The sequence below is a fragment of the Emydura macquarii genome, unplaced genomic scaffold, assembly GCF_026122565.2.
Source record: "Emydura macquarii macquarii isolate MOO-44397 ecotype Brisbane River unplaced genomic scaffold, CSIRO-AGI_Emac_v2 contig_1146, whole genome shotgun sequence".
Lineage (NCBI taxonomy): Eukaryota > Metazoa > Chordata > Testudines > Chelidae > Emydura > Emydura macquarii.
In genome coordinates, this window is record NW_027131283.1 from 18,090,287 (window position 1) to 18,113,042 (window position 22,756).

The window sequence follows — 22,756 nt, forward strand, 5'->3', positions numbered from 1 at the left end:
AGTAAACCTTGCAATATGAACTAGTCCCCCCCATCCCAGCAACAACAAGAAACAGCTGTGGGTTGCAGATGTCTCTTTCATTAAAATTCTTACTAAGGACACTGTACTGTCTGGAATGAGTGGCCATGTACTAAATTCATGAGATCCTCAAACACGTTAATAGACCGTGTTGTTTTTCACTACTTCTGATCTTCCATTTTGCAGATCCTCATGGATTAGTAAAGTAGCCAGTGACCTGAGTTTGCTGCACCTAGCATTTAGTCTCAAATCAGGAAGATAATGTAACTTCTGTAATACATGTAATCTCATGAGCTAAAAGCACTTAACCAACATTAAGCCTCAAGTGAAGCGGAGAAAATCTGATGCCCACTTTACAGATGGAGAGATTGAGGCACAGAGGTATGACATGCCCAAGGGCACACAGCCAGAGGCAGAGTCTGAAATACAACTCCTGTGCCTTGACTTGCTGGGCCTGGCCCTTGCTCCAAGCAGTAAAAGAACACCTCCAATCTTAATAACAATGAACTAGCCTATTGTGCAGATTGTTTTGTTTGCTTAGACAATAGAAAATTAAAGGATGAACAAAGAGGGGTTGAGAAATTTTATCTCTGACGTGTAGTAACATGCTGGATGTTCTTGGAAGGTTTGCTGTTTGAGGAGGGAATCAGATTTTCCTTTTGGAAACGAGCATGGTTCTAGTGTGCAGGTATGTTTACCAATGTTCAGTTCCAGTACCTTGAATTTTTCCTCTGAATTGTTTAAGTAAACTTATGGGAACTTGAAGGGGGTTGAATGGCTGCACCTTGTCTGCACAGAAGAGAGCAGATCGCAGTATCTCACTCTTGTCTTTAATGCAGAAACTATTAGCCTTACCAGTCAAAATCATGTTGGGACATGAAGTATTCCTCAAGTCACACCAGCGTACTAAAATGAGAGCAGCCATGGGCTTTATTTGCTCCTTTGGCTTCATTCTGGTTCCCCCTACCACCTCTGTGCCGTCCAAATCATAAAACAGAGTATGTAATTCTGAATCAGAAATGCCTCCTTTTCTGTATTTGAAGACCTTTAGCTTTAAATTTTAGTTATGAATATTTTAAAATAAATTGAGTGCATGCAGCATATTTACCTTAACCTCAGAAATAAAGAAACAGGTATGGATTCATGAGCTCGTGTTAAGTGCCAATTTCATAGAGTTTAAATGCTGATTTAAAAAAATAAATAAACATTTAAATCTGTGCAACTGAAATGGTACAGGGCAGTGGTACTGCAAACTTCTCAACTGTGCCATAACAACATTCCTGTGAAGGCTAAACTGGAGAGACCAACTCTGGGGATGAGATAGTCGCTCAGTCTTCATGCCCACTTAATCTTTGGCTCTTTTCTGAGAATTCTGAGTGTGAACTGTGGTGATATGATGTGGACATTGGCACAGTGAGAACTTAACTGAAATCAATCGTATTTTATGTATTCTGCTGAATAGCCACCAGAGAGTAATAACTTCCAGTGTCTGCTGACTTTGGCTCAATTCATACTGATCAGTTAAAGATGAAAGGGTCTATGTACCTACTACATTTTAAAGAAACATTTAGTAAAATAAAGCTATTTGGATTGCAAAAGACAGAATTCAAAAGTTAGGAAATGCTAGATTTATGATTACCTGTGCAACCTTAATTCTGCCCTTTTGCATGTTCATCTTGTGCACTGAATGAGGCAGGGGAACTGTGGAAAAAAACAAATATGATCATATAATTAGACCTTGTATCATAAGGCATAATACAAAAGGGATCAATTAAGGTTGTATGGTCCTTTGTAAATCTGGCATTTCTTAAATTTTCAATGCTTAACTTTGCAACCTTACTGTTCTTTTAAGAAGGGGGAGGTAAGAGTTGCATGCAGTTTTCTAGTCTAGGATGTTTCTTAAGAGAAAACAGATTCTTTTATATACAGCTGTAGCCTCCCCTAGTCATTCATCAGCCTGAACATTGAGCAGTGCAAAACAGCTTATGCCACTTGAGCTATACAACTAATTACATTAACTGGCAGCAAGAGAAGGCTATTATCCCTCCGAAGGGAGATGGGCTGCTAGGGTCATGGACTAGGTCAAGTGATGAAACTGGGGGAAGATTGGTCCATCTCCCCATCCCTACCACCTGGGAATCAAGTTCTGCCTTATGTAGTTTCCCAAATGTTGGAACCATGTGCTGGATGATGTAGTCAGCAGGAGTTGTACCTAGCCCAGCTGCAGCTACATCTGTTCCAGGCATTCTCAGTTCAGTGCATGCTGCATGGGCCTGACTTTTTAGAACGTTCACATTCGATGATTCTTTTGCCAGGCTGACAGTGTTTTCCTGCAGAACACAAGTAACAGAAGGGAAATGGCCATTTTAAACAGTTTATATCTCAGCCAAACATGAACATAATTTCCGAGATAAGCAAAGGGCGTGTCTTTAGCCCCAGAACTTTATCCCTGCCAAATTTCAAAGGACTGCTGCAAAAAAAATGAAGGTGTTAAATTTTCTTCAAAGATGGTTGCAAGCGTCTTTTATAAGGGAAAGTGTTAAGGAACCTAAATATAGGGGTTATTTACTCCCTCTGTAATTACTTGTCCCCTGAACTTTTCACTTCCATAGGTTTGGATATTTTAAATATCACGTATATGAGAATTTGATTAAGTGATCACTCTAACAGCCGCAGGCAATTTGGTTCAACTTTACAAAAAAGGGATTTTTATGTTTCATCCATGAGTTTTATACACATTGTAAATAGTTTGGGTCTAATTTTTACTTAAAGTGATGCTGCCCGCGTATGAGTCTCTTTAACCTTCAACTTTACATGTTCGTAAGGAGTTGTACTTTTTTAAAACTAATGGTGAAACAATCTCAAAGAACAGATGTATAGATGTACCCTGAAGTAGTCCATTGCAAGAATCACAGTAAGTTGCAAATAAAGGAGCAATAGTTGGATTTTTGAAAGCAGGCAGCTTTATCGGTCTAAATATATGCCCAGTATTTCCTGATTTTGCAAGCTGTTACAGCTTCTTGTCTCCTTAGACTTTTTGAGAGTTTGAAACTTTTTCCTGTCCTAAATTTGGATTAAAAAGTAAATCTTAAAATTTTTCATGACCTAATAATATACAAACTCTTTTGGATTGGGTCAACTGAAAAGTTTCAATTTTGAAAAGTTTAATTTCAGTCATTTAAAAACATTGCATTTACATTTTGACTTTTTTTTTGTTTGTTTAATCTTTTTATTAGTATGAATTAACTACACCTTTGAAACGAAAAGTCATTTTGAATCAGAAAATGAAACTTTTCATTTTGAAAATGTCAAAATGGGGCATTCTGACAATTCTGAGATTTTTACTTTCAAATCATTTTCAAATCAGGAGATTCTTCAAAATTGATCCTTTCCTGGAAACAGTTTTGGTTTTGATGAAATGACAGTTTCTAAATAAAAACATTTAATGAGAAAATTCCCGACCAGCTTGATAAGCTAAACGGATTTGATCCTGGCTTTGATAGGTATCACCTGAAAAAAGGCTTTGTTGCTTCTGTGGTAGTAATGGCTACTGCTAATGGCTACTATTAATAATACCATAGTTACACTTTAAGACTGTATATAACATAGTGTACTTATATATCTCTATGTTGCCTGGGGTAGGAAGGAGACCTGGGTTTGATTCCTGCTCTTATGCTTTTGGGGGAGTAAGTGAACATACACCAAAAATGATTAGCCAGCTGCCATATGTTACCCTTGGCAACGTAAGGCCTAGTCAGCACTTTAATGGCGCACCAGCAGTATTTGGCTGCTGGAGTCTTGGGGGGGGGAAGTAATTTTCTAGCCATCTGGGTTGCAAAGAAAAGCCTTAAAATGTGAATAGAGTATACCCGAAAGGCTCAGAAACCATAAGGCAAACAAAATGAACCCAAAATGTACTATTTTTAAAAAGCCTTGGGATTTTTTAAACTGATTTCACGATTTTGGGGGGCAGACTCATTTTTGAACACGGGGGGCTGCCAATACTGTCTTCAAGCAAACTTGAAGGTAATAGACAATGTTTAGCTTTTGTGCATTAGGACAGAGTCATTATTTAATCTATAGGACCTCTTTCTGAACTGTTAGTTGTATTTTGTTTTTTACGTATTTTTAGTACATTTCTTCTTTTTTTAAAAGGAAAGTTTTAATGAAGAAAAATTACATTAATGTACTGTTATAGTTATGACTGTAATTGCAAGACAGCAAGAAAATTCTAACTCTGCCCCATCATCATATGCATTAACTACAGTAACCCCTTATATTAAATGATCACACTAATCCAGGAAACAATATAGTTCTGGCAAAAATAAAAGGCAGGATTTTTTCTGTAATATACAGACATATGTAGTATTTTGTATTATTGTATATTATGTGACAATTTAATAAATGACTGGTAATCCATGGGTGTAACGGGGCAGAGTTAAGGTTACTATAGGGACTTTTACTTTAATTTTTCTGACTTTTGCTTAAACACTCAGTCTTAATGCTGCATTTGTTGCATATATTTTTTGCATATATCCAGGGAATTTTTCTTTTTTGGCATGCTTCTTTGGGGAACTTGAAATGTGGTCATTTGTATTTTTTAGGATTTATATTTGTAATCAGATGAACACAGGTACATACACTGCATGTAGAAGGTTTAAATCATTTTAAAGTTTCCATGATACTCGCCAGCACAACACTTGGTAATATATACAAGCCTGAAAACAAAGTAATATCCTTACTCCCAACCCCCTCTAGCCTTTTTACATTTGTAATGTATTTTTTATACAAAGATCATGGAGTTTATTTTGTCTGGGGGGGCGGAGGTGGTGGTGTTATTTTGAAACACAACTCTGGTAAGAGGAAGTGGCAACCATGAAAACAATCTCCTCCTGTTGCACTGTTCAGCTAGTCAAAAATCACCTCCTCTTCTTCACTCTACCCTTACCCCTTTCTGGGCAGCTGCTCCAAAATGCAACTCTCAGTGTTGGCAAACATGAAAGCCAGAAATTTGCAGAAACCACAGTATAACTGCAGATCCAACCAGACACACTAGAAGATTTTAGCCATAACCCTAAATACCAGCTGGTTTTAAGTACCAACCACTGATAAGTTTGCAGTTGTGCCAGGCAGTCCTAGAAGCTTATATGTGTCTCTCCATTATTATTTTTGGTTTGTTTGACTGTTATGAAACAAATGTGTGTTTCCATTAACTGCACCATATTCCACCCCATGATCTGGCACCAAATTAAAAAAAAAAAAACAAGCAAATTATAATGCTCCCAAATGCATGTGCTGCTAAGATTTTTTTTTATTTATTTATTTTACGTTAACCTGTACACAATGATCTGTTCAGATAAGATACTGTGGGCAGCAATTATCTGTGGTGGAAAACATTTTTTGATACTGCTGGTAAAGTGACCTTTATATGTTATCCTGTCTCCCTTCAAGGCCTAGTAAACTCAGAAGAAAGATTCCCATTAGTAAATCACTGTTGGATCATTAAACCCTTTAAAGGCAGTATGTGCTTTACCAAGAGAATGAGGATTACAACACCCAGTGCCTGCTGCCCACTGACAATCATGGGAACCGACCTCGGTAATAAATCCATGAATTATCTGGCTCACATTGACCAGTTCTCACGCCAGAGCAGCTCCTTTGATGTGACCATCAAAACCCAAGGATGCCCAAAAGCAATAGCCATAGACAAAACAATAGAGAAGTAATAATTCAATATAAATATGTAAAGCCTGCCTCCCAAAATGCTCAGCTTTTGCAGTGGGTTACGTCTCCCTGGGTATATGAAATTGGAGTCAAAAGGAGAAATAAAGTTCATGCTAACTGCAATATTTTCTGTGGATGACCCTTTAAGAGAAGAAAAGCTGCACATATTGTATCAATCTTCTTAGCCATAATGGATATACATGACTTTTTATAGAGTGGGTGTCCTCCCATGCCCTCCCCCCCCCCCCTTTTTTTTTTTTTAAATATCTATCCAATAGTTTGAAATCACAATACACTTGGGGCCAATTCTGCAAACAGACTTAAGAACACAGGCAACAATATTTAAAGGATTAGTCCCACTGACTTCATTAGGGTTAATCATGTAAATACAGAGCTTCAAGGAAGAAATGTTTATTTGCTTTTCCTATGAGGACAAGTATTGGTACAGTTCAGCACAGACACATACATAAGCATAACAGAACTATGTTAAATTGCCTGGCCAGGAGATCTATTGTGAACTAGCAAGTAAATGAATGAAGAATTTAAATATATTGTAGTTCCGCTTTATTATAACTCTTTATAATCCTATCGTTTTTCACTTGCACAGCAGTAGTTTGCAAAGGATTGGGGATTTCCTCTACAAATGCATAGTAAGACAGTCCCTGACCCTAGAAATGTACAGGTTAACCCATAGCCTTGTCAACACTTACACACATTAGTTTACTTATATGAGTAGCCCTATTGATTTCAATGGCTTTAGTCACATGTAATTGCAGGATCAGGGCCTAAAAATATACTACTAAAGGTAATATAACATATTTTGTAAAAAAGTAATGAAAATGAGATCTCATTACAGCATCTGCTATTAAGTGTTTGCTCAGAGGTAGGAAGAACCCACTATTCTTCTGTATTTTTATAAGTGTCTAGCTTAGTGTGCAATTTTGACTGTCAGATACCTATATTTAGCATGTTAATAGAACATCTATCTCAAGGCTTTTAATTGCCATAAACAAGGAAAAGCAAAATACAAAACACTAAAGTAAAAAAAAAACAACCAAAAACAAAACAGAAGCCCAAATATGCAGAAAGCTGGCCCAGGAAGAAACCCCAATAGTCAGAAATCTTCCCAGAAGGAAGGATGAGCATGTGATTATGATACTGGTCTGAAACTCAGCAGTTGAATGTACAGTTCCAGACTCTGCAACACACTCCCTGTATGACCTTGGGCAAGTCACTTAATTTATGTCTCAGTTTCCCATCTGTAAAATGTGGATAACAGTACTTCCTTTACCCAATCCTGCCAATTTAGAGTGCAGGCTGTGGGGGCAGAGACTGTCTCTTATTGTGTGTGTATACAGTGACTGTCAGACTAACAAGGCCGTGAGGACAGCTGAAGTCTCTACATGCTATTGTAACATTACCACTAATAAAAGATAATAGTAGCCGTCAAGGCAAGCCACCGACCAGCAAAGGAGACCAATTCCTCATTGGCAAAAAAAGGAGCCAACCGAAATAATGGGACACAAATGGAGTCAAGTATAAGCCCTATCAAAATATCATATTGCTATTTATTTATATGTGTATGCAAATATTTATAAAATACCGCTCTGTGAAAAAGGTGTCCTATTGTCATCTATATCTAAATATATTGGAATGCGTTAAACAATTAGCCTTCCCAGAAATCATTATTTATGGGTACTAAAATTGTAAGCCAAAACCAGAACATGTAGATCTAACCTGCGAGCTAGTAGCTAAAATCGAGGCACTTCATTTGCATTTTGGCTTTCTATTCTCATTTCCATGGAAACAGAAGTCAGGTGGTAAAACAACCTATGGGTGGGGGGTGGGGTGTTGTTTTTAAAGTATTTTTAAGAACTCTTACCTCTTGTTTTTGTGGATCCAACCCTTTTTTTAATGGAAGTGGCCATGGACAACTGAGTTGGAGATACTATTAATAAAATAAATTATTCTCATATCTGCAAAAGTGAAGTAGGGGGTTATTTTTAACCACCCAACTTTTTCTTCAGAAACAAGACTGGAAATCTTGGATAACCATGAGTTAAAAAGGAGTTTGAGTCACCACAGGCCTGGTTTTCAGAAGTGCTGTGTACCTACAACTATAAGTGAAATCACTGGCAGTTATACTTACTCACTTCCTTAGAAAAATCAAACCTTAGCTGTGTCAGGTTGGGCACCCAAAAACTGAAGCACCTAGAATTAGCAGACTCTCTTAAAAATGTTAGCCTATATATACACACACATACGCACACAAACTGGATTTTAAAAAAACATTAAGACTCTGCATAACACTCACAAAAGCCTGTAAATTCAGGATGATACTTTAATCATTGACTTATTTGTTGCCATATACAATGTATGCCACATATGTGGTTTTTTATGTGTTTTGTGGGGTTGAAAACTAGTTCATGGAGGATAGGTCCATCAATGGCTATTAGCCAAGATGGTCAGGGACACTACCCCATGCTCTGGGTGTTCCTAAGCCTCTGACTGCCAGATACTGGGGCTGGACAACGGGAGATGGATCACTTGATAATTGCCCTGTTCATTCCCTTTGAAGCATCTGGCATTGGCCTCTGTCAGAAGATAGGATACTGAGCTAGATGGACTATTAATCTGCCCCAGTATGGCCATTCTTATGTTCAATTTATTACTGAGAAAAAGAAAGCAGGTGAGAGGAACGACAGAATTAATTCAAGATCCCCCATGTGGATGTCTTCGCATTGTCCCATTAGCAAGAATGAGTGGTGCAGACCCATAAGAGTTACCTATGCAGACCCATGTGGGACTGGCACAACTTTTTACAAACAAGCAGGCCAGGCCTGATGTTCTTAGTTTGATATCAGAGTTTTCCTTCACCTAGGTGGATTGGTTGCCACAGCTGACAAGCCCCACCTGCCCAATGGAGGCACAGAGAGGTGAAATGACTTCCCCAAAGCCACCCAGAAGGTCGTTGGTAGACTCCGGAGCAGAACCCAGAAGTCCCAGTCCTGCACCCTCTCCACTGTACCAACCTCCCTCGGAGCCTGCCTTTGGATACCTACAGGATACTCCTGTCCTGAATTTGAAATAAGGTAAAGACAGAGAAGAAGGAAACTGCAATTGACTACGCAGTGCAAAACTAGTCTTCTCCATTCTCTTGCTACTACGTTTATACCCAGGCAGTCTCTTACCTGAGTGGAGAGGGAATCACCCATCTATTTGTGCTGGATGCCATGTGGAGAAGTTCACAAAACCACCTTGCAGGTGTGAGACGCTATTTTGAATCCCATTAAGGTGCTTTGGAGAGCTTTTGATTGATAGCCTCCCACAGCATCATTTAGTGGCAGAAATGCAGTATTGTAGTCTCCCATTGCCACAAACAGGAAATTGCAGCACTGAATGGGAAACTGTCATTCCGTGTAATATATTATCAGTTTATATTTTACTTTTTCTTTGTTTTTTTTCTTGGAGAAGCTGGTGTTGGTAACCCATGGCTTCCTGAAATCCAAGCAAAGATTGGCAGAGCATGTTAATTTTTAAATATGGTTTACAAAAATATAAAAAAATAACAGAAAAAAGTTATGGGAGAAACAAAGCAGGGATAGGTGGAAGGACCTGACTGACTTAAGCCAAAAAGAGACAACAACTGGGATCTATAAAATAGGTTTTCAGCCCACAGGCAAAGTCAATTTGAAAAGATCAGAACTCCGGAGTAGCTTGACAGCCTAGTAAAGGACCTCGAGGAAAATAGTGTTTGGATTGTATTGCTTGGATTTATGTGTGGTTATTCCATCGGTCTTTCTTTTAGGATATAAATTAGGTGGGTGAGAATACTGCAGTGTGCTCTACCCTGGGCTACTTTTGAATGCCATGTGTCCACTTCAGCTAGTGCAGAATACAACTGCTTGACTTTTAGGTAGCACTTGTGCTCTGGGTTCTCCCATCGGACATTTCGTGTCTAAGTGCTCTGTATGACCCAGTTCAGCATGGGATTGAAGCATGTGCCTAACTTTAAGCATAAAATTAGTCCAACTGAAGATACTGTAAATTACAACAGTATAAAGCTGGAATAACTCATTGATTTTTCTGGGGTGATTCTGGATTTACACTGGCGTAACTGAGAGCAGAATTATGTTGCAGCAGATGACAGATCAGAGCCATGGTGCCATTAAGGATACTTTATGCCATTTTGACAGTGCAAAGCAGCTCATAAACCAGCTTACCTGTCCAGAGGATGATTCCCTTGCAGATCAATGTTCAGCACAGGTGGCATGGGAGATGAGTGAGGTGTCTCCACACTCAGGCAATCTCCAGTTGCCAGATCAGCCCCATGGAGCAATAGGTAGAAAGGCATAAACTATACCCGTCATTCTGTTTTACACCCAGGATCAGCCCAGCAACTGGCCAGGCCCAGGACTGGAAGCATGCAACCCTACTTGCACGTCCTAGCTGCTTCATGTGCAGTTCAGAGACAGGTCAGGATCTGGGCAAACATATGGGCTAAGCCACACATTTTTTTTTTTTGCAATTATACAATTATCATCTGGGTACTGAACTCTTTGCTCCCACGGGTAAAGTGGTCCAATGGTTAGGATGCTAGCCTGGGATGCAGCGTCTCAGGTTCGCTCCTCTGCTTTGCCACTGATTTTCTGGTCTTAGGCTGTCTCTTTTAGTCCATTTGTAAAATGAAGGTGCTACTATCACCCTAACTCACAGAGCTGTTGTAAGGCTAAATGCCTTAAAAGTTGTGCGAATCTCAAATATTATGATAATGGGGCCATATAAGTACCTTAACTAGGCAGACTTGTTCTAGAAACATACTAACGTACCTGATAATCATTTGTACCTTCTTTTTATTTTTTTTAATAAACAAATACCTTCTAATGAAAAATGCTCAAGAGAAATATTTCAAGTTTACAAACATATGTATGTGGGTTGCTATCAAAGAAACTGATGATCATCATAAAGTGAAGTGTTTCGGTTTGGAAACAGATATATGTTAGTAATTAATGTATTTTACCAGGAAATATCATATGAATAGCTGCTTTGTTACATTGTGTGCATAACTCGCTAAACCAAGCCATTTTGCTTTATATCTAATGACTTTATATCATTTTACTTTCTATCTAGTAGTTTCCTTAACAGCAACCTGTATGGCCTGTGGATGTGAGCAGATCCGGAGGTCATGCAACAAGGATGCCACCTTGTGGTATACTGAACCACTATTTTTAATCAATAAACATGATATCTCTTCTTTAGAGTATAGTATATTTTATCTGGATATTTATTATCACATATACTGCAGCCAATACAAAATAATAGGGTGTCCTGGCACTTACATATAATGGCGGTTACCTCACCAATGCCATGTTTGGATAATCACTTTATTTAATGTGTCCTTTTCTTCTTCAGACAACATTGTGGTGTGATATCAAGTAAAACATATATCCTAAGCAAAAAGTATAAGCATCCAGCATCGAAGTATCTTATTGATTGTTAATATCATAGAAACTTTTATGGATATTCAGACAAAAAATCTATGATAACATGGAATTAAGGTTGTAAATATGTACCAACAATCTAAGGGGTGAGAGGACTAATATAAGGCTGTAGCTTTAAAAAACAAACAAACAAACAAAACAAACAAAACCATGAATACCAGGAAATATAAAATTAAGATCCCATTAACATTTTCTGCCCCCAATCCCCAAATATTGGAAAGTATGTTTAATAAGAGATAGGGTATTCATGCAAATCTATGTCAGACTCTCAGTCATTGAATTAAATAGAGCTATGCAGATTTTTACCACCTGTTTAATTGTCTTCCTTAACTCTACTTTCATAGCCCTACCATCCTATGTACATACTACCAGCTATAGTGGATCCACAAAGCCTGCTGTACGGTCTTCAGAGGGAGAAAAAAAAAGTAAATGATAAATTTTAAAACATCTAAAATACCCATAAAAGTTTTTCTACACATAATCATATTGCAGCTTTAAGGTCCAATAGCTCAGAATTTATCAGGGTTAGAAGCAAGTACCGTGTAGCTCATTTGAATGCTGGGAATCTGCTATTTCAACTAGTATAAAACTTCTGTTCATCTTCTACATAGTGGCAATATCCAGGAGCTAAACTGCAGAACCATGTGATCAATTTATTTCATCATTGATTGCCTCATGGGCTCCCTGCTCAATTATCCAATTCTTCTGAGACCCATTCTAACATTCCAGTGACATGAATCACTCATTTCAAACAAACAAACAAAAAACATGCCAGAGAAATCTTTCCTTCTCTTGCCACCAAATATGGAATTTCCTCCCAGAATCACATTGGTCCAAGGTCTAGATGGGCAATATTCATGCCTGGACCAGTAACAAGTTTAAGATCTGACACTTTGCAACTCATTAATGCTAGAAAGGTAAGCTTCATATCATTACAAAGGAAGGAATCTTACTTTTTAGCAGCATAAATTTCTAGCCCTAGTTAAAATACAAAATATCTGACCTTAACATTTCACCATTTGTGCATGCAAATTTTTTGGAGATTTTTTAGAAGTGTCTAAAGTCTCCTTGTTATAATTATTCTCTCTCTTGGATGCCTGAAAAGCTGGATTCTTGGTACTAAGGGAGTCCAGCTTTACTGCTGGACATGTGAAAATTATACCAATAACAAATTAAGTTAAAATGTTTAAAATATTTCTGCTCTAGTTATTCTATAAAATATATGGTATATCACCGTCACATATTCTCTCTGCTGAGGGCTCAGTCATTAGATGAAAATCACTTCAACCACTTCTCAAACTACCCATCATTCCCTGAAATGGAAAACAGGAACTAACACTACATCATTTCATTGGTCATTTTGCACTGCGAGCCGAGGGTGAGAGTGGAATATAGGAGCCAGTTTGAAATCCCTGATGTTACAAAGGTGGCACCCTAATAGAGGTAGCAGGAGTAACTTGTAGATTACTGTATATGGAAGCAGGAAGTGTCCAAGATAAAAGGGTAAAATGGGGGAATGGGTGAAAGCCCATATTCTTTTTGATGCAACCAGCCCCTCTTCCTACTTGCACCTGTTTTCTGGGGTAGAAAAGTGAAGGAGATTTCAGCTTTCTGTTTGCTCATGCTTGGGACTTCCTTGTCACAAAAGCAGGTTAATATTTGTATTGAAAGACACACTTAATGTAAAGTCTTAACTAGATTGGAGATTTGTCCCCATTACACCAAGTTGTTCACAACCCTTGGTATATCTGCACCAATGCAAACTGTAATGGAGAGAGGCAAAGCCACTATCTGCATGGGTGCTTTCAAGCTCCCTCAGTATAAAAAATGACTTTGTCTGCCAACGTTGAAGGGTTGCACTGGCGCATCTACCCCAGTGACAGGCCAAAGGCTGGGAGGCGTCGTGCTAGAACACTGTCAGCTAGCAAAGCTCCAAATCATAGAATCGTAGAGTTGGAAGGGACCTCAGGAGGTCATCTAGTCCAACCCCCTGCTCAAAGCAGGACTAACCTCAGCTAAATCATCCCAGAGAGGGTTTTGTCAAGCCGCAGCTTAAAAACCTCTAAAGATGGAGATTCCGCCACCTCCCTAGGTAACCCATTCCAGTGCTTCACCACCCTCCTAGTGAAAAACTTTTTCCTAATATCCAACCTAGATCTCCCCCACTGCAATTTGAGACCATTGCTCCTTTTTCTGTCATCTGCCACCACTGAGAACAGCCTAGCTACTTCTTCCCTGAAAGGAACCCCCTTTCAGGTAGTTAAAGGCTGCTATCAAATCTCCCCTCATTCTTCTGCAGACTAAACAAGCCTAGTTCCCACAGCCTCTCCTCATAAGTCTTGCGCTCCAGCACCCTAATCAATTTTGTTGCCCTCTGCTGGACTCTCTCTAACTTGTCCACATCCTTGTTGTAGTGGGGGGACCAAAACTGGACACAATACTCCAAATGCGGCCTCACCAATGCCGAATAGAGGGGAATAATCACTTCCCGCGATCTGCTGGCAATGCTCCTACTAATGCAGCCCAATATGCTATTAGCCTTCTTGGCAACCAGGGCACACTGCTGGCTCATATCCATCTTCTTATCCACTGTAACCCCAGGTCCTTTTCTGCAAAACTGCTGGCTAGCTTGTCGGTCCCCAGTCTGTAGCTGTGCATAGGATTCTTCCGTCCTAAGTGCAGGACTCTGCACTTGTCCTTGTTGAACCTCATCAGATTTATTTTGGCCCAATCCTCCAGTTTGTTTAGGTCCTTCTGTATCCTATCTCTACCTTCCAGGGTATCTACCACTCCCCCTAGCTTAGTGTCATCTGCAAACTTGTCAATGCAAATGCAAAGTGTCAGCCTGTGTCTCAACAAGTGTTGAGAGGGCTTTTCAGTCTTATTAACCTAACTCAACTGAGTTAACTCAATTGAAAAATAAACGTTTCTTGCCTGTCCAGACAGGACCTTAGGGACAAATCATGTTTCCACCTGTTATATGAGCACATATGGTTCAATGGGCAGTGGAATGGGCAGAGAAGCACTGAAATGTGAAAGGCAGGGTGTGGGGTGCACCATGTGCCTTAGCTGGTTAGTTGGGGCATGGCCAGTAAATCCATGAGGGTATAAACCCACCAACTAAGGTTAGCATCTCTGAAATGCAAACAAACCAGTATCCCCTCCCCCAAGGTAAACCCACCGCAGCCCTAACCCCGAACCACAAGGCAACTCCGCAACCCCCACCCTTCAACAGCCACTCACAGCATTTGGAGAGATTACACGTATAGCTAAGATTGATAAAATCACTGATAACAAATGGGCGTTTGTTTTATCAGCTCATTTTGCCAGCTAGTCTTTGTAGTCTGTTTCGTTTAGCCACTTGTCATTGAATTTGCGGTTTCTGATGTGAGCTTTTTTCCCCAGGGTGTAGTAGGATCACTTGCACCATCACCCTGATCTGCCATTATTTAATATGCCTTGCATGTCTGCTCACTGTGTGTGACTCAAACGCTCCCTCACACAGACACGTGGTGGACTTGCGTGTTGGTGGGCAGACAGCTGCTGTATTTTCAGCAGTTTTGATCTGTTATCACTTAAACTGCAGAAGTGGGAACACTGCAGCATCTGTAGCTGGACACAGAAACTTTTAACACTAGATATCCCAGTGTCTTGTGACAATATTGCAAATCTTTGACCTATGTAAAAGAAAAAAACACCAACAACCACTCAGTAGATTAAATTATTTTTCTGGCAACTGGCAAACTCATACAAAAAACTGGCCAGGCCGCTCAAATATTAACCAGATGGTAACGCTACCAACTGACGCCTTCCCCTGTATGTGTGTTAGAGCTAGGGGAAGATGCAGAAGTGATCAAAGAGCAGCCTAGGAATGGGACGACACTTTCTTTTTCTAGCCCCGCGGCTGTGGGACCCTTCAGTCCAAGTCCACTTGCCAGGGCTGGGGAAGCGGGATGTGCCCTCAGCTTGCGATGCCAGATTCAGTCATTACAGGGGAAGCGATTCCTAGAAAAGAGCACGTAAAACGACAGAACCAGGGAGACCCGTGTGACATGTCTGAGGGCGTCTCTGGAGGGCAATGGGCAGGACGACCTTTGGCGAGCTGAGTGACCCCCTGGCAACACTTAACAGGCACAGCCACGCTGGTGCACTCAGGATGGTTTGAAGTTTGGGGGCACATCCCCACTTCCAAGCCCGGCACCGACCACGCCTGCACACCTGGGGTGCACATCTGCAGGTGCAGCGCATAGACAGCTGAATGCGCAGCAGCTGTGCCTCCCTGCCCCTACCACACACACACCTGCTTTCTCACATGGGCCGTGCTGCCCCGTTGCATAAGAGGCGGCTGTTTGCTACTTCAATCCCCGCCCAAACCAACCACAGGAAAAAATAAACCACCTTCCCTGACCGGGAATCGAACCCGGGCCGCGGCGGTGAGAGCGCCGAATCCTAACCACTAGACCACCAGGGATATGACGAGCCACTTTTCAGCGGATGTTTGTAAGAACTATACGCAGAGTCGTTCTCCCCGCCTTCTAACGTAGCCCCGCCCTTATCATGTAAAACCCGCCCATCTCTACACGTAGCCACGCCCCCGTCATCCGTCTATCCCGCCCTCTTCCTAGCACACCCCTTCGCCTTACTCGTCTGGCTAGTACCACCCTGCGCGGGGATAGAACAGCCGAAGGCGTGACGTACCCAGTGAGGGAGAATCCATTCCCACCCGCGGGGGGGGAGGGGGCCGGCTTGGGAGCAGCGGGTTGCGGTGGAGGGGCGGAGGGCTGTGATTGTGATTGATAGGCTGGGGGGAGCCGATTCGTGACGTGCGCGCGGCGCGTGCAGCGGCGCTGCGGAGCGGCTGGCGGCGCTGTGCGGGTGCCTGCTATGACGCAGCTGAGCGCGCGCGCGTGCTGTGTTAGCGCCGTGTCCTTTGCTGGGCGGGCATGGGGTGATCGATCCCACCCGTGCACTCGCGTGGTCACTGTTCGCGCGCAAGTGGGTGGGGTCAGGGGAGATGAGGGGTGACCTGCTCCGGCCCAGTGTGCTCGGTTGCCTGGGTTTGGGCTGAGAGCTCAATAAGAGACGGGAGAAGTTGAGGGTGTTGCTCTCCTTGGCGCTCTTGCAGCTCGTGTTACAGAGTACGGGGAAAGGGATCGCAGAGAAACACATTTTTCCTCCTGTGTGTTTCTTCATTGTGTTTACTCTGCATGTGGTGTGTAATTGTCGGGTGTTAGTTTATTGCTGCTTCTGCATAGTCTGGGAGCTTTGCAGGCGTGGCGAGAGAAGGGGGGGGGGGGATGATGTTTAAAAAAAGAATAAACGGGCTGTAAATCCACAAATACATAAATCAAAATCGAGGGGCTCTTGGGAAGGTGCTGGTGTAACACCTAAAATTAACTTATTTTAAAAAAACTGACTAGATTTCATGATGACTACAATGTTACTTGTGATATCGCAAATGTAGTAGTAAATACCTGACAATATTTCTGTTTGGCCAAGTACATTGTATGTGCTTAACTTTCTCCTATCATTTCAATAAGAAAATATTTTCCCCTTAGTAGCCTAAACTATCATGCAGATTTGTTTATGCAGTTAAATAGTGACCATGCTTCACCTCAGAGGTCACTGAATTTCAGTGATGGATGAAATGTCCCATACAGTATATAGCATCTGATCCAGCAAGTCCTTTGCATGCAGAAGACTTCAAAATCACTTTCACATAAAGATCTTACAGCATTGCAGCCAGAATTCAAAAAATATCTTAAGATCTTTTGAGATGGAAAATGCAGTGTGGTGGGCTTAAACTTGTAGGGGGACTCAGTGTTAAAGCTGGCACTAATCACTGTTAGGTTTTAAGGATGTTATGGGAAAAACTCAAATGTAAAAAATGAGTCAAGTCTGATGAAAAAATTGTTTAATGTGCTTGATGCTGCCCTACAGTTCCAGAAGTAGTTAGCTGAGGTGCCTCAGGCTGCACATGAAGACTGTAATATCTTTTATGAGGGATTGTTAATAAGAGACCTTTTATCTTAATGGTTTTCAAGCACATTGTAGCATGTCAGGTATGGTATTACCTGACAATAACTAAATTAAATGGAGTTGAATGACTGAAAGTACTATCAGTAATTTAGGATAAACTGTGCTTCAGGAATGTTGTAATTAATCCCAAATCAAACATTAGAAATTAGGAAACTAACAGCTAAAGTGAAACTGAAAAGAAATCCAGCAAATTAAGGTAAAATGCACAGTCAAAGTTGTTTGGATGCCCTAGTCAAAGATGTTTCAAACTCCCCATATAGTTAACACTCACTGAAATAGTGTGCATAGACTAAATTAAAAAAAAATGTCAGTGTCCTCCATTATTCTTTATAATTGAAAAATTCTCTTTCATCAGAAACTTCAACTCTGCCTTATAGTGTTACTGAGATTAAGAGGGTGAGGAGCCTAAGGCTAGGTGTTAATCTCCTTAAAGAACCCATTTGAATTCCTAAATTAACAGATGTACATATTATAAATTGGAGAGAAAAAGTGGGTGAGGTAATGTCTTTTATTGGACAAATTTCTGTTGGTGAGAGAGACAAGCTTTAGTTATGCGGAGCTCTTCTTCAAGTCTGGGAAAGGTACTCGCAGGCCTGGTCTATACTAGAGAGTTTTGTCTAAAAAAGTCAGCTTTTGTTGACAAAACAGTGCTGCTGTACACACTACACTCAGCTCCCCCTCTCCCCCACAAGACTGCCCTTGCTTTTTTGACAAAGTAAAACCACCTTGATAAGAAGTGTAGGGCTTTTGTCGGCAAAACTAGGGTGACGCAGTGTAGACATTGCGTTCCCTTAGAGTGGTGGAGGGGCTGTCATACTTGTCAATTTCACCGCTCCACTAGAGCAGTCAAATTGATACGAAAGCAGAGTGAGAAGCCCAGCAAGGGAGCTGGGGCAGTGTGGAGACTTCTCCCTTCCCTGGTCACAGCTGGTACTTGGCTGCAGCCACCCCCATCCTGCCCAGTCTCGGCTCTGAGCCAGGCTACAGCCATCTGCATCCTGCTTTTCAGCTGGAAGTGAGGCTCCCACCACCTATGCCCCAGCTGGGAGGTGGGCTCCAGCAACCCACCTCTCTCCTGGTCCTGGCTGCCAGCCAGGAGACAGGCTTCAGCCACCTGTGCCCCAGCTGGCAGCTGGGAGCCAGGCGGCAGCTGCCTGCATCCCACCTGGTACTGGCTTGCAGCTGGGAGACAGGCAGCAGTCAAGGGCTGTTGCAAGCCAACTCCTGGCTGTGAGTCGGGACCAGGCAAGCCATGGGCAGCTGGAACCCAGCTTAAGGTGGGATGCAAGTGGGTGCAGCCCAGCTACCGACTCAGAGCCAGGACCAGGCAGGATGCAAGGGGCTGCAGCTGACTACCAGCTGTGATGGGGAAGGAAGAAATATGTGTAGGGCTGCCTGGGTTCCTGACTGGGACCAGGAGTGAGAGGTGGGAGGGGAGGCAGCCCACAGGGAGCCTGGGGCTCTTGGTAGGGAGCTGAGAGATGGGTCTCTTAGCTCCCCCCACACTGCCCCTTAGGTTGGTGGAAATGCTCCTGGTAAGGACACATTCCACTGACCCAAGGAGAGCAGTGTGGACATCAGCCACAGTGGCTGAAAGTTGACATAACATATGTCGACTTATTTTTCTAGTGTAGACAAGGCCTCAGTCAGTGTCACAGCTAAATATAAGGTGCAACATACTGTTTAGCATAACTAGTTAACATATATATTCTAACAGACCATTCAAAGTGAGATGGCCCATTAACAACTCTGCAGTCATAAGACAAAAAAAGGGGGAGGGAGATTAGTGGGTTACAGATTGTTGTAATGAACTGTAAATTTGGTGTCTTTATTAAGATCATGCTTTTTAGTACCTACCAGAATTATGAATTTAAGCTCCCAGGCTTGTTTTTTTTAAGGTGTTGTGCAGGTTTCCTTAGAGGATGATCAGAGAGATCAGATATCGAGTGACTGTTTTGTGGAAAGTGTTTACCCACAGGTGATATGGTGTTTTTGTCTTTTATCATTTTCCTTTGTTAATTCATTTATTTGACTGTGATGTGAATACCTTTCTCAAACTTAAAGAAGAGCTCTGTGTAGCTTGAAAGCTTCTCTTTCACCAACAGAAGTTGGTCCATTATCTCACCTACCTTGCTTCTCTAGTTTTCTGGGACCAACATGGCTACAACAACAAAGCAAACAACAATGGTACTTACACATTCTCAGGAAAGAATATTCTGTGCTCAGAGAGTAAGTGCTTTAATTTGGGGAAAGATATACTGTCTTTTTCATATATAAAAGGTATGAAATCCCTGTGTTAAGTGCAAGAGTCAACTCATCCTTAATTATGGAATTGCTGTGGCTGCCTCCATAATATGAGGAGAGCAATTCCTGAAACCCTGCCTAGATTTTCATATGATCTCATCCTAAATACTGATGATACAGCTAGCTTTACTTCAAAGATTCGTATTTCATATGCAGTAAAGATTATTAGCCACATAATGTGTACATCGCAGAGGGACCCCTCAACACAAACCCATACCACAGTTTCTCTGTGGGAATAGAAGTGTGCAAGCAGGTAGAGATTTTGTCTTTGTGAGTAGACAGAATATGGAAATGGAGTAAAAGTCCAGTCCTGCTCCTAGTGATGTTGGTGGAGTTTTGCACTGATGTCACTGGAAGCAGGACTGAGACAGTAAAGAAAATTAATCTTGTATATATTTCCATATCCAGTCTTTCGATAGAAACTGACCAGATCTTACAGACCCACAGTGAGTGGGGAAATATGCATCAATAAGTGGAAATATAGTGCACATGTTCAGTATTGTGAACTCTTATGCTGTGTGGTGGCTTTCTTAGGCCAGGAATACACTAGAAACTTTTGTCAGCATAGCATTTTCATGAATTTTATTTAATTATTTTTGCAACACTCCTATGCCAGCAAAAGCTCTAATCTAGCAAAACTATATTGGCAAAATCACTCTTTTGCAGGTATAAGATGTCTACCCTAGGAAGGCTTGCGGATATAGCTATGCCAGCAAACTTTTTCTAGTGTAGACTAAGTCTTTAAGGCCTAGCTCCTGAAGTTAAGTGACTACGTGAGACTCTTTCCCCCACTCCCCCTCTCTCTTTTTTTTTTTAAATAAAAGCTAAGTTTCTTGCCCTCATAACTGTGGAGGAAATTTTAAAAATGTGAGTTGAGTGAGAAGCCATAGGGCTAGTCTACACTTAAAACTTGCAGCAGCACAGCTGTATTGGTACAGCTGTGCTACTGTAAGAGCGCTTGTGTAGCTGCATTATGTCGATGGGAGAGAGCTCTCCTGCCAACATAATAAAGCCACCTAAATGAGTGGTGGTAGCTATGTCGGTGGGAGATGCTCTAGTTGACATAATGCTGTACACACAAGCACCAATGCCAGCAAAACTTATGTCGCTCAGGAGGGTGTTTTTCACACCATTGAGCATCAAACGTTTTGCCAGCATAAGTGCTAGTGTAGACATGACCATATAAAAAGATCTGAACAACTTAAAAATAAAATGTAATGATGTTTTGGGGCCTGACTCATGATTGGCAATACTGAATGTTTGGCTTCACAATACCAGCCTTGTCCCTTTTTAAAGAGTCAATAGCTTGCTTCATCCAAAAGCTGTCAAGCTTTTCACAGTTGGCAAGCTTGAGCACGAATGCTTAATTGATATACAGTTAACTTGCTCTACTTGATTGATGTTTACAAAGATCTTGATGTATGTGTTAGGGAAATTTTAAAAATCACACTGGCATGTTTCACAATAAGCAAATAGAGATATTTTTCAAAATAAGTCCTATTCCAAATATATACAAAGAAAGAACTCTAATTACTTATAGTGAGGATTCTAGTATTGTGAGGTGAATTATGAAAAATATTCTTTTAAACATGTAGTAAAAGATTAGCGTGGGGGGAAAAACATGCTTCCCTGACTGGGAACCCAGGCCATGGCAGTGAGAGCACCAAATCCTAACCACTAGACAACCAAGGAGAGGGTGTTAATATAGGGTACACTTGGGTGTACTTTTGTTTATATATGCTGGTTTCTTTCTGTGACTAAATTATGTGACTCCTCTATTCCTTCACTTCCCCCTGCCCTATTTAGATAGCTGCTTCACTATCTGTTCTTCTGTTACTGATTCAGCTTCCCTCAGCTCTCACTGGCACAGAAGCAGCCAGTTGGGCTCAATGTCTGTTCAGCTCCAACTTGCATTTAAGCAACCACTGAGAAAGATGCACAATCTTCCTGAGTGATGGGAAGAAATAAAGTCTGAAAGAGATATCCATCCACTAATAATAAAAAGGAAATGTCCACGAGCAATCAAAATTAATAAAGACCTGCATCTTATCAAAGGTACTGTAGCTAAATGGTTCAGAGTTAGGTACCCAAATTTACATATGGGCATGTAATAAGTGGCTTTATTTTCATATGTGCTGCATACCCACATTTGACTAATGTGGGCATTATAACTTATATGTGGGTTAAATTATTACTCAAATTTGATTGTGGTTCTAGGTTCCTAAAAAGCCTAAACAAAGTAAAGAATTGTTTTGATGTTCTTAGCATCTTCTACCTAATGTATTTTATCTATCTGTAGATTTCTGGTGTGTCCACTATATAGTGCTTTCTAATGCCAAATACCACTTCAATACCAACGTATCTTGATTTGCACAGAGGCTCTGAGTGACTTCTCGATTGGTGCTCTTTCATTCTAAGCCTCTATTATCAGATAACTGAAGAAGAGGCTTCAGTGTTCCCTTATAATTCTGAAAATTACCATTACAGCTGAAGTGTGTTATACTTGTTTTCAGCATAAAGATAACTTAAAAACAAACATCAAAATACATTGTCTAGAGCTTTGTAACAAGCTTCAACCGCTACCCCCAGTTTTGTGTTTATGAGCTGTGAGTTGGCTGAAAGTACCTTTCTGCAGTTTAATTTCCATTATATTTGTATTACATGCTGTTAAACTTCAACTGAGCTAGAGAGTGCTATCTGAAAGTTTGTAAGTTATGTTCATGTACAGTATCTGACTACTATTTACAGCTAGTTAGAAAATGGTCAACCTTTTTCAAAAGAAAAATGTGGGGAGGACGTCTCAAATAAATTATTCTTGTGAACAATTTTTAATATTTTTCCCATTCTTATTTCTCCCTCACTGTGTTAGATGGAAGAAGCCTTTTTCTGTAGCTCAAAGTCCCAGATTCCCCCTTTAAGTTACATAGTATGCAAATGTATATAATTCTAGTTTTTACTAAGGGCTTGATCAGCCAATAGAAAGAGTCCTATTGACTTCAGTGGGCATTGGATTAGGCCTTTACTGACTAACAGCAATTCAGATAACTACAGTAGAACCTCAGAGTTACAAACACCAGATTTACGAACTGACCGGTCCAACCACACATCTCATTTGGAACCAGAAGTACACAATCAGGCAGCAACAGAAACAAAACAAACAAAAGGGCAAA

General features: G+C 40.9%; 1 non-coding gene across 1 annotated transcript; it reads right to left on the minus strand.

The window, feature by feature from the left end:
* Positions 1-15,642: 15,642 nt before the first annotated feature.
* Positions 15,643-15,714, minus strand: TRNAE-CUC (transfer RNA glutamic acid (anticodon CUC)). The gene has a single exon. It is a non-coding gene; the product is annotated as a tRNA-Glu (tRNA).
* Between the last annotated feature and the right edge of the window lie 7,042 nt (positions 15,715-22,756).